Raw genomic sequence first — 20,164 nt, 5'->3', positions numbered from 1 at the left:
CTTGGTTGCCTTTATGTGAGCAATTTGCAGAGCTCATCTCAGAAATCAAACTTGCTAGGCAGAAGCTCCCTAGGTGTGATACTGAAAAGAAGAAAATAATAATAAAAAAAAACTTTTTAATCTAAGTTTTGCAAATGTTCCAAATCATCTTTCTGTAAAAACCTCCTAAGAAAAGATCTCTCCCCAGTAAATGTTTTTAGCTGTCAAGAAACAGTGACATCCAGTGGCAGGTTAGATTAATCACAAGTGTATGTACCTGGAAACTCTAAAAGGTGTAGTCAGTAATACTTTCCTCCACTTCCTTACTGAGAGATAAGATGAGCATGGTCCAACACATTGCTGTGAATTATTACTGCTATCCACCAGTGTCTCTTATGGTACACAGCTACTAAAGGTCAGAGGAACATGGTGCATAAAATTGCCTGCTCCATAAAATAATATGCACCAGCAGCATAACTGGCAATCTTACCTGAATCAAATCATGGATGGGTATTGAATAGTCAGTTGTTTTCAATTCACCTGCAGTTGTAATTAACCTGTGTGATCTCTGCAGAGTATAATGCCAGTAATGACAAAACGGATTAAGATACTTTCCAGATTTTCTAGCAATACTTACATCTTCAGTATACAACAGATTTGGCTATATGTGGGGAGCCTTGTTCTTAGTGCCTGCGAGTATATTCTACTAGAATTTCAAAAGGGTTGGCAGCTGCACTCTATTTTGTACATCGCTTCTGATTAACATGCAGGCCACATCCCGAGCATTGCAATTCCTCTTGATGCTAATGCAAGCGCTTTGAACCTCTCAGGACTTAGCCCAAAAATAATACTTGACACTGATGGTACATTTTTAAATTGAATACGAGTACACTGAGTATGAGGACTGTGTAACTAATTTATTATGCCTCACAACTTACAAATCTCCCTCAATTTCTTTCTGCCACATTCAACCATACAGTCTCTCCACTGAAGGCAGCCAGAATTTGAGATGAAAGCTACAAGAGTGTGGGTGCTTAACAGTTTTGACCATCAGAGCCAAGGCATCTCAAGGTACCCCAAGTTATCAGATTTGTATATATTGCAACAACAAATAATAACACCAGTCAGGATCAGAGTCCCAGGAGTCTGTAAGTGATAAACATAGATTGCTAAATTGGGATTTTACAGCTAAGGAGCAGCTCATAGTTAGGCTGCCCCTAGGCAAAATCACCAACCAAACGGTGACTTGGAGAATGACGACTGAATCACAGAACACTTACATTTATACAAGCAGAAAATAGAGACATTAGGGATGCAGTTCACAGCAAAGCCAGGGGCTCATACCTTTGGGTTCTGGCCCCTTTTCTGCTTTGAAATAGAGTACAAGAAGGAAAAAATGATCAAAGGCTAAACAAGTTTTCCAAGAAGCTATGTTAGTCCATCAGACCAAAGAACAAAGTTAAGCTGCTTCCTAAGTTCATGTGGCCTTAAGCGTCTTGAATATGCCTGGAACATGCTGGAAGCTAAATGTTACAAACAAGCACTGCAGACCATCTTCCTCCTTGTCTTCTCCTCCTCCTCCTCTTATCTCACCTTTGTTCTCCACTTCCTTTTTGTTGATTCATTAGAAGAGGTTTTCCATGTCGCATTAATCTAGCCCAGTCTCTATTGGTTTGTGACGTTTTGTTAGTTACTTGGGTGAGCCCTCACAGACATGCATTAATTTAGATCCCTCATGCGTGAAAACATGTGCACGCACGCATGCGCGCGCGCACACACACACACACTCTCTTGTGTGTTGTTTCTTAGTATGTAATTCATATATGTCCAATCTTTCCTTAAAAAGAGTGCTCTCATAGATGCCCTTTGCCTGCAGGTTAGTTATGCTCACCAGCATTACCAGCTGTCACTAAATTTATGTGCTGTTCATAAGAGTAACAGATTTTTTTGGACAGCTGCTGATCTGGGCATAAACACATTCATTCTAGTAACTACATAAGTTTTACATGTTTAAATGGTGGCTTGTCTTTTAAACATTCATTCTATCTATCTTTGGCATTCACTCATTGAATGGATTTGTGTGTGTGTGTGTGTGTAAGAAAATTACATTTACCTCTGTTTGTATTAGGCCAATCAACTGGTGTATTGTCGTAAAAATGTATGAAGTGATAGATTGTCTGTCTGTCAAGGCAGATTCCCACTCTGACATTCTGAGAGCAGAAGGTGCAGGGTGGGAGGGCACAAGAGACAATAAATAAAACCTTGCCTGTCTAGGCTTCTGCTTAAAAGCTTTCCAAGGTCAGAGACTCGCTTACCCTGGGAGTTAGCTGCCACCACCCATGTGGGATAAAAAACCCACAAAAAGAACAAAAACAAATAAAAAACATAAAAGAATAAAAAACTTTAAAACTCAGGAAGACACACTTGGGATGTATCATTGTTGGGTGACCTCAAACTTTTACCCCAACCTTAGGAGAGAGCTTGAAAACAGAGGGGTAGATTAACCTGCAATCTGATGGCTGACCTTTCTGTTCAGACCATACTGATCACCTTCACCAAAGCACAGGAGAATTTCAGCCTCATACTGAACATCAAAAAGACCAACATGTTCCACCAACTGTCACCAACAGGATGATCACATGTACCTTCTATTCAGGTCAACAGAGAACTCCTAGAAAATGTGGTTTACTTCCCATGCCTTGGAAGTCATCTTTCCACTAAAGTCAACATTGATACAGAAATCCAGCATTGAGCCACGAAAGGTCTGTTTTCACCCACCTGAGACAAAGAGTCTTTGAAAACAGGGACATCTATGCCAAGGCAAAGCTCCATGTGTACTGCACAGTGGTTATTCCAACACTGCTGTACACATGTGAAACTTGGACAATATACAAGTGTCATTTCAAGGCACTTGAACAATATCATCAATGCTGCCTCAGGAGAATCCTAAATGTCTCTTGGGAGAATAGGCAAACACAGAATCACAGAATCATAGGGCTGGCAGGGACCTCAGGAGGTCATCTAGTCCAGCCCCCTGCTTCAAGCAGGATCAACCCCCCGCTAAGTCATCCCAGACAGGACCTTGCCCAGCCAAGACTTAAAAACCTTGAGGGATGAATCCACCACCTCTCTAGGCAACACATTCCAATGCTTCACCACCCTCCTGGTGAAGTAGTTTTTCCTAATCTCTAACCTACACCTCTTCCTCTTCAACTTCAGACAATTACTCCTTGTTCTGCCATCCAATAACACTGAGAACAGTTTCTCCTCCTTCTTTTTAGAGCTCCCCTTCAGTAAGTTGAAGGCTCCTATTAAATCACCCCTAAGTCTTCTCTTCTCAAAACTAAACAAACCCAAAGCCCTCAACCTACCCTCATAGGTCTTGTGCTCCAGACTCTTAATCATTTTGTCCTCCTCCTCTGAACCTGCTCCAGCAAATCCACATCCTTTTTATACTGGGGGGCTCAAAACTGGACACAGTATTCAAGATGTGGCCTCACCATTGCTGAACAGAGGGGAATATTTACTTCTCTGGATCTGCTCGAAATGTTCCTCCTACTGCACCCTAACATACCGTTAGCCTTCTTGGCTACAATGGGGCACCGTTTACTCATATCCAGCCTTTCATCTACCATAACCCCTAGGTCCCTTTCCATTGTACTGCTGCTGAGCCAGTCGGTCCCCAGCCTGTAACAATGCTTGGGAGTGCAATCCAGTCCCTCATCCAGATCATTAATAAAGATGTTGAATAACACTGGCCCCAGAACCGACCCTTGCAGCTCTCCACTTGAAACTAACTGGCATTCAGATATTGAACCGCTGACCACAACCTGTTGGGCCTGACCATCAAGCCAGCTTTCTGTCCATCTTATAGTCCAAAGATCCAATCCATATTTCCTTAATTTATGGACAAGAATGTTGTGGGAGACCATATCAAAAGCCTTGCTGAAGTCAAGGTATATCACATCCACTGACTTCCCCATGTCCACAGAGCTTGTTACCTAGTCATAGAAGCCAATCAGATTGGTCAGGCAGGACTTGCCCCTGGTGACTCTATGTTGGCTACTTTTGATCACTTTCCTCTCTTCCAAGTGCTCCAAAATGGATTCCTTGAGGATTCCCTCCATTATTTTCCCAGGGATTGAGGTAAGGCTGACCGATCTATAGTTCCCTGGATGGCCTTTCTTTCCTTTTTTAAAGATGAGCACTACATTTCCCTTCTTCCAGTCATCCGGTATCTCCCCTGATCTCCCAGAGTTTTTAAGGATAATGGCCAAAGGTTCAGCAATCACCTCTGCCACTTCCCTTAGTACCCTTGGGTGCATTAAATCCAGACCCATGGACTTGTGCACATCTAGTTTTTCTAGATAGCCCAGAACTTGTTCTTTCCCCACAGACACAGCCTCCACCTTCCCAAACTTCATTTTCTAGTATTATGTGGAATTTGACCTTATCTGTGAAGACTGAAGCAACAAAAGCATTGAGTACTTCAGCTCTTCCTACATCATTTGTCACTAGGTTACCTCCCTCATCCAGTAACAGCCCCACACCATCTCTGATAACCCGTTTATAGTTAACATGCCTGTAGAAACCCTTCTTGTTACTCTTCACATCCCTTGCCAGCTGCAGTTCCAATTGTGCTTTCGCTTTAATGATTACTGCCTGGCTTTATCCAGCCGTATGTTTATACTCCTCCTTAGTCAACTGTCCACGTTTCATTTCTTGTATGCATCCTTTTTTAATTTAAGCTGACGCAGAATTTCCCCATTAAGCCAAGCTGGTTACCTACCATATTTGCAGCGGGATGGTTTGTTCCTGTCCCTTCAGTAAGACTTCTTTAAAATACTGCTAGTTCTCTTGAACTCTTTCCCCCTTCATGTTCATTTCCCAAGGGATCCTGCTCATCAGTTCTTGCAGGGAGTCAAAGTCTGCTGTCCTGAAATCAAGGGTCTGTATGTTACTGCTCACCGTTCTTCCTTTTATCCAGATCCTGAAATCTACGATCTCATGGTCGTTGCAGCCCAGGTTTCCTCCCACTTCTATTTCTTCGACTAGTTCCTCCCTGTTTGTGAACAGCAGGTCAAATTGTCCATGGCCCCGGTTGGTTCCTTCAGCGCTTGTACCAAGAAGTTATCCCCAACATTTTCCAAAAACTTCCTGGATTGTCTGTGTGCTGACGTATTGGTCTCCCAACAAATGTCTGGATGATTAAAGTCTCCCATGAATATCAACATCCTGGAAGAGGCAAATATGACCAGCATTGAAACCATTTTCATTCACCCGCAACTTCGTTGGTCTTGTTGTTTGCTTTGGTCTGATCAGCTTCTCCCAAAACAGATTCTGTTTTTGGAGTTGAAGGAAGGATGGAGGAGAGTTGGGGGCCAGAGGAAGCAATATGAGGACATGCTGAAGCACACATGAAAGAGTGCAGCACCAGTGTCTACACTTGGGAGAACCTTGCCCAGGACCATCCCCAGTGGGGAGCTGTAAGGCACAGTTTGGGAGGTCCAGCTCAAGGAGAGGAGGGGTGAATAAGAAGACAAGAGTGGCAAAACTGCCCTGCACCTCTCCAATATCTACTGACACCTGCCCCTTCTGCGGTAAGATCTGTAGCTCCAGAATCTGGCTGATCAGCTGTCAATAGGCTCACAAATAAGAGGGTGACATGAAGACATCCTACTTTTTATTGAGTAACCATCAAGTGAGAGAGACATGGATATTCACAGACCCTTTCCTAGGACACAGGAATTAAATCATTGCCTTAAAAAGTGATTCATTAAAAAAACAAAGGATAAAGTATACGAATAAAGTGATAAAGCACACTTGTTTACTAGGTGTTACAGAGCTACTTAAAAAAGTAGGTTAAAGTGCAGATAATTACTTCCTTGGGGTTCAGATTACAAATTCCAGTGTGCAGGGGGGCACATCAGCCAGCCTGAGAAGTCCTGCACCGCACCCAAAACAAAACAAAAGAAAAACCTGATTGTGTCTGACTAAACATTTTTTTCTACTCACATGTCTGTATGCCCAGGTCATGTTGTAGCCTGGATATTTATTGGTTTAATTTTTCATGCTCAGGATTAAACATCTCTGTCTCTCTGCTCCGGACATATTGAAAAAAAAAACCTTCCTCAGCAGGTAACTACTTCAATTTAAAAGATCCCTTTCTCTTCCCATTGGGTCACCAGCCTGCAGTGAGGTGATATGGGTAGCACAAACTGTACTGCAAGTTCTTCAGGGCAGCAACTGTGCCTTGCTATGGACAAGATTGTGTCTTGCTCTATGTGTCCTTCAAAGCACATAAGAAGAATAAGGCACCTGCTTAATTGCATACATGAGCAAGCTGCCTCATAGGTGACTAGATTTTTCAGGGAGTGATCGTGGAAATGAATGAAGATTGGTGATGGACAAGACTAAATTATTATCTGCTGAAGACAAATTGTGACTAACTTCTCACATAGCTACATTGCACCAACGGAAATCTCATCATGGAATCATTTTGACAGATGTATGGAAAAAAAATAGAAATACAGAAACATAGAATATGGAAATTCAATAATGGTGAATGTGTGGTCACAACATATACTCTAGTCACAACACATTTACTTTTAAGCTTTACTGCAAGTCAATATAATGAGTCACAAACTGAACAAATAAAGACTTTCTGTTAGAAAGCCATATAAATATCTTGGTTATAAATGGTGCCAGGATACCACATCAAATTGTATTAATTTCAGAAGCTGTTTTGTTCAGCTGAGCTGATGTATACTGAAATACATCTAGGCGTAGAAGAGAAAAGTCATCAATTAATAAATGTTTCCTTTAGTGTCAAACTTACAACACAGAGATTAGATTTAAAGCTGGGTGCAAAATTTTCAGCTGTAGTTATTTTATCCCAATAGGCTACATAGTTGAAAGCCTATTGCTGAAACAGAGTTTATTTCCAATGAATTTCCAGATTTGAAAAAAAAAATCAAGATTTGTTTTGTTTTTAATTGTTGGTGTTTCATAATGAAATTTTTGAAACTTTTTTGTTTTGTTTTGTTTCTAAGCAGCTTTTCACTTTGAAATCTAGGCTAATTAGAATAAGAAAGTTTGCTTTTTAAGTCAAAATTGAAACAATGTTTCAAATGTATCTAAACCAAAAGTTTCAACTAAGTCTGAACCAAAAAATATTGTCATTTGCTGTTTTCTTGGGATGCCAACTTTTGTTCAGCCGTCAGATGGGACAAGAATTTTGTACTCTTGAAATTTTTCACAGAATAACTTGGGTTTGGATGGATACAGACTCCATTACAAAGAATTACTTTAAAATATTTCAATTTAATTATTAACTCAATTATTGAATCAATAACTAGAAGCTGTGTTAAAAGTACAAGATTCCTTCTTTTGCTTATTTGATTTAGCTACACTAATTAGCACTACTTGTTTAAGGTTCTGTAATTTACTGTGAACCATGACAGATACTGAGAATCCACATTTTTTTGTTTTCATCTATTCATCACAGACACAACCTGAACTTGTTTTCTGCTATTTGTCTTCAGTCATTTTCAATTATAGGCATTAATGCATTGAGCCTCGTGGAACTAACGTGAGTTAGGAAGAACTATAGTACGTCATTCTAACAGACAGGAAACAGCAGTCAGTGTTGGTTCTCTGCTAAGATAAGGTTTTCAGTACACTAACAGTTATTTAATTATGAAGATACACAGACAAACATGTCATAGAGGTCATCAAGTCGCACCCCCTGCCATCGTGGCAGGACCAAGCACCACCCTCCTTCTTTTTATTTTAAATCTATTTGCTCCAGATCCATAAATGGTCCCCTCAAGGACTGAACTCAAAACACTGGGTTTAGCAGGTTAACGCTCATGGAAGCCAAAATCTATTCATTGGGAACAGAGAATCTTTTACTTTTGTTTGCTCTTGCTCAAAAATGTACAAAAATTTGAGACAAGGGGATGGAGGGAGCCAGAAAACCTCAATACTGCCATAGGTAACATCTAACACTGATTTTTTTTTTAACCTCCAGGTTTAGCAATTTGAATTTCTTTGACTGATATGCACTGCTATGACTCATCACAATAAATTAACATAACAGCACATGACTGGTCTAACAGAATGTGACACATCAAAACAACAATGTCTGAGGCCAAAGAATTTGATAGGGCTCCATTTTTAATCCTCCTGAGAAAAAAAAAAGCTGTTAATGTCCTCTGAGGGATTTTTTCCCTCCCAAAGGCCAGCTACACTGTAGGGATTTTATTCCTTTGTATCAAGTTGCAAATACTTTTCAGAGCTGTTATGGGAAGAGCATTTATTTGGAAACAAAATAAGCTGTGAGAGGTGAGCCTGAATCTAAAGAAGTCACTATTTGTATAAATGGCAGAACATATACCAAAGGAATCACAATCTGAATGCGAATTGTTCCAAATTTCATTGCTTTGATTTGGATCACAATTGAAATGGGTTGGACAGGACTTTGTTGTTCTTGGCACTATACAAACATAAGCCAAAAAAGATGGCCCCCGCCCGAGAGAGTTTGCAGTCTAAACAATGTGCCACAAGAGTCCCTTGCAAACTTAAGAGACTGAGTGGAAATTCAAGATCATAGTTTCTGGCCCCCTTTGAAATATTTCATAATTTGACATATTTTCCTTATGTCAATATTAACACAGTAGTTTTCTCATGCTATTTTTTCAGTTGCATTTGGAACATGTCACACTGGACCATTATGCTGCGTGTTCACAGTAGCTTCAAAACCATCTAGGGTCCAAATGTGCAGGTCTGAATTCAATGCTCTTGGGTAATGAGTTTAGGCAACTCACTGATGTTAATTACTGAAAAACTAAAGGGCAGTGCCTATTTTGGCTGCAAAATGTCAGGTCTATTAACTATAGCGGCTCCAATCAATTTTCAAATTACACAGACATTTCTGTTTATGGGGTCCCTCCACTGAACAAAAGACTGGATCCATTAACGACAACAGTAATTTCCTTATTTAAATAGAAGCAGATGGAAAGAATGAGAATAGCAGTAAGAAGGGAATAGATAAACTGATGAAAATGACACCCTCTGCCAGTCTTTGCTTGCGTTTCCTCTTGAAATACATCAGTTTGCTTTGAGCACTTGTATATAAATCTGTAGCAGGAAGCTAAACCAAAGCTGCAAGTGCAGACTGGGAAGATTTTAGAGAGAGGCAGAAAAGCATTAGGATGACAATCTTCTGTATTCTCATACAGGCTGAACCTCTCTAACGCTGCACCCTTGGGACCTGACTGATGCCAAATGAGAGAATTTGCAGGACCACAGAAGGTAAATATTGTATAGCCGTATTACTAAACAAGTCCACTGCTTACTGGGCTCTCAGAAGACATTTAGGGGTAAACTAGAACTAAATAATAGCACGGAACACTGCGAGCCAGGACTGGTGGCTGTAAACAAACTCTATGGGACTCTGGGAAACTTGGCCACACCTATGTCAAGTGGTCACCCACTTAACTAAAATCACACTGGATTATGGATGTTTCCAGGTGGCAGAGTTCCAGATTAAAGAGATTCACCTGTAAATTTCTTGATCGGTAACCCTGTGATTCTTTGCCAGTGCAACTCAGCATCTATTGATATGGTTAACTCAGGACATAAAACAGAGGAGAGCAGACTCCTGGTCCATCTTCCTGAAACCAAGCTTGCCATAATCTTAAATTTAATTTAGCTTGCAAGAGAGTGATAATAGAATGCTTGATTTTTTCCTTAAAAAATAACTATCCTGAATGTAGGAGAGAGAAAAATGAGGACATAAAATGAAGAAAGAACTGAGCATATGTAATGTAAATAGAGAAGAAGGAGTGAATATTGGAGAAAAGACCAGAGGATAACCCTCTCTCCCGCCCCTTTCTGTCACTTCTATGGGCCAGAAATTTTAGGGTAAAACAGCAGCTTTACTTTGTACTGTGGCAACTTTTGGCAATAGACTCAGTACGCTCAGTCCTAGAACAACCACCCTAATCCAAAGAGATTCTCCAGTGTTATTGATTTGGTATAGAGAATCCTTTTCCAGCATCACTTTTGCTCCTGGTTGCTGGTGTAGGGAGATGGCTACCAGAAAAGATGTGATCACTGGAGAGATGTTACCACTGTCTGATGTGCTGATACCTGTCAACAGTTTTGGCCTCAGAGGCCTGTGAGCAGTACAGATTAGCATAGGCTAGAAGTAAGGGGGCTCAATTTCACATCTGGGTGACTGGTCTGAGTGAAATGACCATAAGAGCCAGGAAATTTAAAAAAAAAAGTGGGATAGATGTCCGCTTTTCACCATTCCTGACTGGCACACCCTTCATCCTGAGTCCTGGATTTGACCCCATATGTTTTAGGATATTTTTCACAGAGGGTTTTTAAGAGACTATTACCACTGCATTTGTTTTTCACTGAATGAATACTCCTGTGGGGTAAATGCCAAAGTATTGGCTGGTGATGGGAGGATGAAAGATAGATGCCAAAATCAATATTAACGATTAACTTTTTAGGAATTCTAGCACTCTGAAAATCAGGTCACTTATTTACATGTCAAAATTTAAACAGATAAATATGAAAAATTGACCATATCCTCTTCAAAATATTTTATGTGGACAAGAGTGATAATTTCAAAAATCATATGAAACTGTTTTCTCTTTCAGCAGCAAGGTTGATATAGCTGATTTAACTTGCCCTTCACCATCCTTTTACCATTTTACAATAATTTAAATTTGATTAGACTGCGTGTCGACCTTTTCATCCTCCTGCCTAGAGCATTTACATTTCAGTACATATGTCTACCAAAACTTTCAAAGAGCCTGCTGATAATTAATACGACTTTCTGTGTCTTAACATGATGTTAGTAAGTTTTGATCATTAACTTTTCAGATCCTTGGTGGAAATAAAAGTGATCTCAGGATAACAAAACTTTCCTGTATTGCAAACATTAAACAGAGTGCCTAGTTCCCCCTTCTACTTAACTGCAGATTCTGAGGAACCTTCTCTGAAGTTTCCTCCTCCTTTATAATTCAGAATACACTGACCTTTCAGTAAACACATAAATACATATGTGTATCAGTAGTTAGTCACACATATCTCATCATTATCAGCTGCATTAGGGCTTGAACTTCCACAGTAAAAGTCTGGATGTTTCTGTAATCAAAATGTTGATGTTTCTTTTCCTTGCACTCACTTTTAATGGGTCATTTAAAAAAAAACAGTTTTCTTTTCTCACCTGTAATTCTGTACCCCAACCTGAGAAGGGGTGTTCAGGTTGCACCCCACTTGTCCCACCACTGTCACTGAGCATTTAACTGGTGATGGAACACTTAAATGGATAAGGTGCACCACTGAACAAGATTCATTTAAAAATCAAATGATTCACTAATAAATGACCCCACAAAAATAACTAGATATGAAATATAATTAAAACTTAGGCGTGAACATATAACTCTGGGCCTTTAGCCCAGAACTCTAGTTCCCTTTACACAGTGAGAGAGACAAAAATCATAAAGGATTTAATACTTCACTATTTCTGCAGGGAAGATACATGGAGAGTGGAGTGAACAACAGTCTGGAACACTGGACATTGATAGGAACTCAGAACCACAAGGATCCTTATGCACTTGAGTCTGTCTTCAGGTCTTCTTACTTCTCTTCTTCTCTGCTTGGTTTGATGTCCTGGGTGTACAAATGCAAATCCTGACTTGAAAGGACAGCAGATGACAAGTGCCTTGTGTGCATGCAATGCAGATGGAAAAATGCTGCTGGCTTGCTTTTAAACAGAGAAGCCATTTAAGTGTAGGTAGGAAATCTAGATGGTAAAACAGGTACTGGTATGTGGTGATATTGGATAGTTGGGAATCCCCTTTCCACACCTGATTTCTAAAGCTCTGGAAAATGGCGGTGCCTCCACCTGGCTGGCCCTTGTACACACTTAATGGTGTGCCTTGGGAGCCTCCAGGAAACTTATTTCAGTTATAATCTGGATTTAACTTCCAAACAGTATAAATAGTATATGTCTAACAGACCACATAAGAATCAACATACACGTTTACTTAACTTTAGGAGACAGGGTTACAGACTAAACATGAATGAAATCTATTAACAATATACATAGAAATAAATGAAACATAACTGGCATGTACACTGCCCTCGGCTCTCCCACCCGCGAGTGCACACATTTCATTATCAAAGTTCCAGTTACTTGCTTGCGGTGGCATGCATCTGTTTTTCACTGGCTTGCAGACAGTTTGGTCAGGGTTGTGTGTGTGTGAATCCAGGCAAAGCAGCCAACTGAACAGGGCCTCTGACCTGAAGGTGGCCTCTGCAGCACTTAACACACACGGATCAAGTTCCTTTTGTGCAGGGTCGCTCATCAGCAGGCTGCAGCTTTCTAATGCAGTTCCTGGCTCGGAGAAAGCTTCAGCCTTGCCTGGAAGCAGTCTGTTCAATCAGAATTCTTTGTCCCACAACAGAAGACCACCATCTTTTGTTTTCACAGCCTGGCCAAAGAGTCCCCTTCTTTCCCAAAGCCTCATGGGAATTGTAGTCTTTAGAGCCCGGTTGCCACGCACAGCAACAGCTACAGGGTTCCACATACAGAGAAGCCTATACGTATAAACCCTGGAAGATCGACTTAAGAGGGTCAATCTTCTGTGGTAGCACAGAACTAGGTTTAATTATAATGTATGTTGTAGGGAATACACTGTCTTGATTCAAACAAAAATACATTTAAATGTATAAAATTTTCACTCCTGCCTCTAGATTGCCATGAAAACTGTTTAATATGTGTATTTCCAGAGATGCTGGAATGTTGAAGAAATGTGGTGGAGTGGTTGAGTGGATACATTCATTTAAAATCTATAATATGTTTTGGAAACCAGAAAAGTGTACATGTTTTCAGAAAAGATCATTTGAATACTAATAGTAACTAATTCTATGTAGTTAACTCTTATGACTGAGCTTTTCAGATCTGAGCTGTTCAAGAAATTTCTTATTAGCTGATTTTTTGTTCCTTTTGTTGTAAAAATTCAGTTCATTGAAACAAACAAGTTGCATGAAATTGTTAGTTTCATTAAATCTCCTGATTCCATTTAAAAATGCTTCATAAGTGGAGAATGTTCTATTTTATATGCTGGGCAGTTGTAGCTGTGTCTGGCCCAGGATATTAGAGAAATGAGATGGTTGAGGCAATGTGTTTTTGGATCAATTTCTGTTGGTGAGATAGACAAGTGTTGGAGCCGCACAGTATGTCTACACTGCAGTGTAAACCTAGGATTGAGCCTGGGCTCGAAGCTAACCATCACTTGCATCACCACTGCACTAGCACTAGTCCAGGTCTGGGACCCAGGGTCCTATGTGCCTGCAGGACTGGAGAGTTAGCGTTTGAGTCAAGTCAGTGTCCGAATCCTATTGTTTTCCAGTGTAGCTGCAGCCTCACTTGACATCTGGAAATATCCCACACGTCCAAGGGACAAGTTCCTTGTCCTTTCTATCCCCCCAAAATCTGCAATTCACTTTATTAAAAGTGAAGCCCTCCCATCCAGGCCAACAGCAGTGGCTCAAGTCAGTAAGGATGTTGTCAGAGAACTTCCCGGTTTTGCACTTGAGAATGAACTGCTGAAGCCTTTAGCAAAGTAAGCTGCTTTGCTGATAATGTGAAGGAAGGAACCTATTTTTCCACTGGGCATGCAATGTAGATGGACAGATGTAAAAAGATCAAAATCAAAATGAAACATTTCAGTCAACCTAATCTGAATGTTTTAGGGATTATGAGGTTATATGGGTTGAACCTCTTTCGTCCAGCACCCTTAGGACCTAACCTGTGCTGAACAAGAGAATTTGCAGCATCACAGGAGGTCAGTATTGTCCAGCAGCATTACCAACACCTGCACTGCTTCTTGGGTTCTTAGAAAACATTTTGGGGGTAAATTACAGCTAAATAACAGCACAGAAAACTGGGAGCCAGGTGTGGTAGCTGTAACAAATTTTATGGGACCATGGGAAACTTGGCCACACCCATGAGAAGTAGTCATCTGGCTAACCAAAATCATGCTGGATTACAGATATGGCTGGATGACAGAGTGCTGGATTACAGAGGTTCAACCTGCACATTATTTTTTTTTATTTTAACTTTTTCCCCTGCTTCATGGCATGAAAAAAAAATGAATCCTGAAAACTGTCACAAAACAAGGAACCTATCACTTGCTTACATGTGCTTATTATGGACTACCAACAGCTTCTTGCAGAAACTACAGCCCTAAGGCAAACACAAACTTCTTAGGAAAATAGAACATACATTTCCTTTAAATATTTCAGAGTTTCCCAGATTTCTAACTTTCTTTCTCTATGAGACAATCATTGTTCTCTGCTACAACATTTATATTGTCAGAAATGTGTACAGTAAATCACAGTCTTTATCCACAAAGGATAAGGCAGGGGAAAGTAGAAGCATATTTTAGACAAGGTGAATTATGTGTCTTTGCACTTAGTTTTGCATTTTTATGTGTATTCTGGTTACATAGCATTAGAGCCTTTGCATATTATCCACGTCTCATCTTGTTAAAGATGATATGACCTGACACTATACTAAAACAGAAATGCAAAAGGCAGTGCATTTGCTTCAAATATCTCTTTTTCTATTCACAATTGCAATGAGCTTTTAGGCTTTTCTTCTGGACAATATTACTCCTGTTTTTATTCCCATCCTCCCTACTTTGATCATCTTTCCATAACCAGTAGTGTGTTTCACATAAAATTATCATATCAGATTACTTCATAGATCAGTCTAATCCACTTTTTTTTAATGTGTGACAGTGATCAATATCAGGTACTTTAGAAGAAGGTATAAAAAAAAGTTAAGTGGATTATGGAATATACTGCCCATAAGGGAAGTTTCTTCCTGACCTCCAGTCTTCCCTGAAGCATGAGGGTTGATTTCCTTTCCAAACTCATTAAAAAAAATCATTAATGTAACTCATAGGATACATATACATGAGCATAAAAGGCCATAGCTGTCCTGGGTCAACTGACTCAGGCTCGTAAAACTAAAATCGCTGTGTAGATTTTGGGACTTATGCTAGAGCTCAAGGTCTTAGACCCTCCATCCATGCAGGGTCCTAGAGCCGAAGATCAGACATTGAGCCCCAGGAGCCTGAGTCAGCTGATAGTAGCCAGCTATGGAGTTTTTATCCCCTGGCAGACATAGCCCTAAAGAATCACGACAGATGAACAACTAGTTTTTTCCTCAGGTCTGGGGAAGGTATTCAGAACAGCATAGTTAAATGCAAGATGTAATAGACTGTTTAGCATAGGTAGTAATATGCATTGAAACAGACCATGCAAAGTAAAATGTCCTGTTAAGGAATCCACAGTAATAGGCCAAAAAAAATAAAAGGAATTAGTGGGTTACAGATTCTTCCATATAATTATTATTGTTATTATTATTAGAAGGATTTTTAGCATCTAAAACTTATGAACTTAAACTCTGAAGTTTTTCTCTTGAAGGCATTGTGCAGTGTTCCTTTGATTATGAGGGCTGAGTTGTCAAATATGGAGTGATTTTTTTGAGATAAGTGTTCACTCATGGTTGATATGGTAATTTTGTCTTTTATCATTTTTCTGTGTGATTCCGATGAGAGTGCAGTGATTGTCCTACATAGCTGTTAGTGTGGAATTCATATAGTGATAGGCCTATGTGGGATCCATTAATTTTGATAGATATATTGGTGTGCAGGTATTGATCATTGTAGCAGTGGAGATATGTCAGCATGTTTGGCATCTGTTTTTTCTGGCAGAGACAAATGCTGTTTTTGAGTTGGTATGTCCTTGTCTGTGGGAAGCCAGCTTCTGATGATAAGCTTGTTGAAGTTGGGTGGTTGTCTGAAGACCACATGAGGGGATTCAAGAATGATTTATTTCAGTATGTGGTTCCTATCAATTACAGGTTTTGGTTTAATGGTACTGTGTCCTGCTGTCTGGAGGTTCTCACAGCTAAGAGTATCTCAGGGTAGTCCGTCAAAAATATGGGAGGATGTTGGGAGGAAAAATTATGACTCTAAATTGATCAAGAATTTGCAAGTAAGAGTGCAGAGTCAGATTTACTCCACAAGTTACCTCAACACAAGACAGTGAAGTGAAGCCTCCTGAAACCCATGGTGCAGAAAACTCTCCGCATACAGAAGCTCAATAACACACTGACTCGATCCCTAATTTTAAGGGACCCAAAGTCAGTTTGCAAAACATCAAGTTGCATAGATTAGTTACCTGAAAATTAAAAGGAATCTTAAAAATTAGAAGTTAAATCCTGCTGCAGGAAATAGAAGGGAACTTAAATTCTGAGAAGTCAAGTGTAAAAGTATAATTCGGCAGGAAAAACAATTTGAAGAGCATATAATAGAAGACACAAAAACTATCAGGCAATTTTTTAAAAGTACACCAGAAGCAAAAAACCTGCCAAACAATCAGTGGGACATCTGGGCTACCAAGGTGCTAAAGGAGCACTCACAGAAGAGGCCATTGTGCAGCTCGTCATGCTGACTGCACTAAAGAGCTTAGAGTGGCACAGTGGCATGTATGAAGTCAGGCTGCTGTAACCTCTCTAGTGTAACTGCTCTCCTGTTGATTTAATCCACTGACAATGAGCGTTGGCAGCCGTGTTTGTGGGAAAAGTTCTTCCACTGACATAGCGCTGTCCACACCAGTGTTTAGGATGGTGTAACTTATGTCGCTCAGGGCAGTGGTTTATTCAGAGCATGAGTTACATAAGTTGTACCATGTGGCAGGCCTGGTCTACACTAGGGGACAATGTCAAACTAAGGTACACAGCTCCAGCTATGTGACTAGCATAGCTAGAAACAACATACTTTAGGTCAAGTTGATACAGTGTCCTCACTGTGGGTGGTTGATCGGAAACAACGCTACTGTTGATTCCCCTTATTGTTCTCTCTCAGGTGGAGTACTGGAGTAAACAGGAGTGAGATCAGCAATCAATTTAGCATGTCCTTACTAGATCCACTCAATCAACCTGTGGGAGATTGATTGCTGTAGTGTCAATCTCCCAGTATGTATAGACAAGGCCTTAGTGTAGACATAGTCTGAGTCCATTCTTGTCAAAAATGTAAGGGAGAGTCCCACACCTGAACCATTTGTTTAGGTGATGAATCTGAGAAATCAAACTAATAAAATGAACAGTAATAAGTCACCTGGATCAAATGGATTCACACCAAGACTTCTGAAGAGATTCAAATACAAAACAGCAGAATTATCTGTAATGTATAACTTATTGCTTAAGTCAGCTTCTGTGCCAAATGACTGGAATATAGCTGATATACCAGGAAGTTTCTAAAAGGCTCAAGAGGCATTTGGTAACTACAGGGTGGGAAAGACTAAATTTTGTACCAGTAAAGCACATTGAATCTATAGTAAAGAACAGAACTACCAGAAAAAGAGATGAACATAGTGGGCTTGTCTACACTAGCTCCCTGTTTTGAAGGGAGCATTGTAAGTAGAATTTTAGGAGTTTGTTAATGGAGTGCTGTGGTTCATATAAAGAACTTCATTAAGCAAGTTTCACCCCACCCTGCACGGCAACTTCAAAGTGTTAAATTTCGAAGTACTGGCTCCCGTCTAGCTACAGCCCACCCACCGGTACTTCAAAGTGCCCGGGGTACTTCAAAATCCGTTTACTCCTCAAAAATTTGGCTACATCTACACTAGCCAAAACTTCGAAATGGCCATGCAAATGGCCATTTCGAAGTTTACTAATGAAGCACTGAAATACATATTCAGCGACTCATTAGCATGCAATCGGCCATGGCACTTCGAAATTGACGTGCCGTGTGGCTCATCCAGACAGGGCTCTTTTTTGAAAGGACCCCAACAATTTCGAAATCCCCTTATTCCCATCTGCTCATAGGAATAAGGGGACTTCAAAGTTGCCGGTATTCTTTCGAAAAGGAGCCCCGTCTGGACAAGCTGCGCGGCGGTGAGCCATGTCAATTTTGAAGTGCTGCGGCTGCCCGCATGCTAATGAGGCGCTGAATACGTATTTCAGTGCTTCACTAGTAAACTTCAAAATGTCCATTTGCATGGCCATTTCAAAGTTTTTGGCTAGTGTAGATAAGTCCTTTGAGGAGTCAAGGGACTTCAAATTTGCCCTGGCACTTCGAAGTACCGGCAGGTTAGCCACGGCTAGATGGGGAGCTGGCATTTCAAAGTTTAACACTTCGAAGTTGCCGCGGGGTGGGGGCAGTGGAATTTGCTTAATGAAGTACTGCATATGCATCACAGCACTTCATTAATAAACTCCCAACACCCTACTGACCATGCGCCCTTCGAAATAGGGAGCTAGTGTAGACAAGCCCACTATGTTGTGAAGATTCAAAATGACATTTGTAAAGGGAAATCATGCCTCACCAATCTATCAGAGTTCTTTGGGACAAGAGTCAATGAACATGTGAATTATGGTGATCTAGTGGAGAAAGTGTACTTGGATATGGGTAAACCCTTATAACCCTTGGCTACAGTGCACTTTGGCAAGGTTCCTAATCAAGGACTCTTATGCAAAATAAGGAGACATTGGATTAAGTCCTTTTATAGGTCAATAACTGGTTAAAAGACAGGAAACAAAGAATAGGAATAAATGTTCTGTTTCTCCACCTTCTTCCTCTTCTTTATTATAGATTTACTGCAGCATCAAGCAGAAGGAGAGGACAAAATGAGACCAATATTGTTTTACTCCATTGACCTAAAATAGGCTAGAAATATTGCCTGTTGCCCACTAGTGTGTTCATAGACTCATAGAAGATTAGCACTGGTACATATTAAGGGCATCTAGTCCCATCCCCTGGTCTTAAAAGGACCAAACCCATCTAAATCATGCCAGCCTGGGGCTTGTTAAGATGGGCTGTCGGAAAATATAACATCTGCTCAGTTATTTTTCACTTGTCAAAACTTTTATTTATTAGCTAAGCAAAGTTATTAATAATCCTGGTGCTGAATAAGCCACTTGTACCCATCATGGCATGTGAGCAACTCACACAGTTCTCACGTAGCAATGCCCATTTATCTTAAAATAGTGCAGACTGATATTTGGCTTAAATCATTTGTGGTTTGAATGTTTGAAAACAAAGGCATTAAATTAAACACATGCCCACAGACAATCCCTGGTCAGTTGCTGTATACCTACACCACTGCAGTCATCAAAGAGAAGATATTTCTTTTGGGAGCTCGTATTTCCTATTTACTGCGGGCAGAAAATGTTTTCTTGTGAAAGCTGTGAGTTAGAATTTTTCTGTAAATCCCTGACACATATTTGTGACTAACTTGTTCATATTAGCTAGAAGTTTTAATTAATTTTTTTAAGGAGAGAATTCTAAATATTAAGGCTCTACTATTCATCAAGGGGAAACACATATCCACCCAGAAATAGCTGGGAAAATAATGTACTTTCTTGTCTCAATTTTTTCATCCTTAGAATAAAATAATCAGATATAAGAGTCAAGGCACAAACAACTAGTTACAACAAAGTTTTGTTCCAGTATTTTGTATTTTGTTGCATATGCAAGTTTATGCTTTTTGCCAAAACTTTGGTGAAAATATAATTTATCCCTGTCCTAGTCTAAGAATGCTTAAAGCTGTAAATCACTGCATACTGATTATACATTATTATATGGATGGGTCTCAGATCTGTGTCCTTCTACGCAAGTGCTATGTTTTTGAAGCTCAAGGACACAGCAATTTGTTTCTTATTTAACTCTTTCCAATATATTAAAGAGATACTTGTTTGCAGCAAAGAGACTAAATCTTGTAATTAAAGATTTAAGCTTTCATTTCTTTCATCCACTCCTTAATGGAGCCAGGGGAGGATTAAGACTTTCTAATAAAAAAGAGTTACAAAATGAGTCACATTTCTTTTTCACACCTTCTAAATTGTTCATTATCAATTTAGAGTATATGTGCTTTGGGTCAGTTCCTATCTCATAAAGTCTGTTAAGCCTGTTAGTATGTGCCTAACGTATTTCTGAGTGTTATCTAGATAAAATACTAATCATACTAAATTACAATTAATGTGTTGCATAGTGTTCTTCGTCCAAGAATAAGTGCTTATAAGAATTTATTCCTTCTACCTTGCAACAATTCTGAGAGGTGGTTAAGTATTATTCCATAG

The sequence above is a fragment of the Carettochelys insculpta genome, chromosome 13 (genome assembly GCF_033958435.1).
Source record: "Carettochelys insculpta isolate YL-2023 chromosome 13, ASM3395843v1, whole genome shotgun sequence".
NCBI classification, from domain to species: Eukaryota; Metazoa; Chordata; order Testudines; family Carettochelyidae; genus Carettochelys; species Carettochelys insculpta.
Note: the sequence above shows the minus strand (reverse complement) of the source record.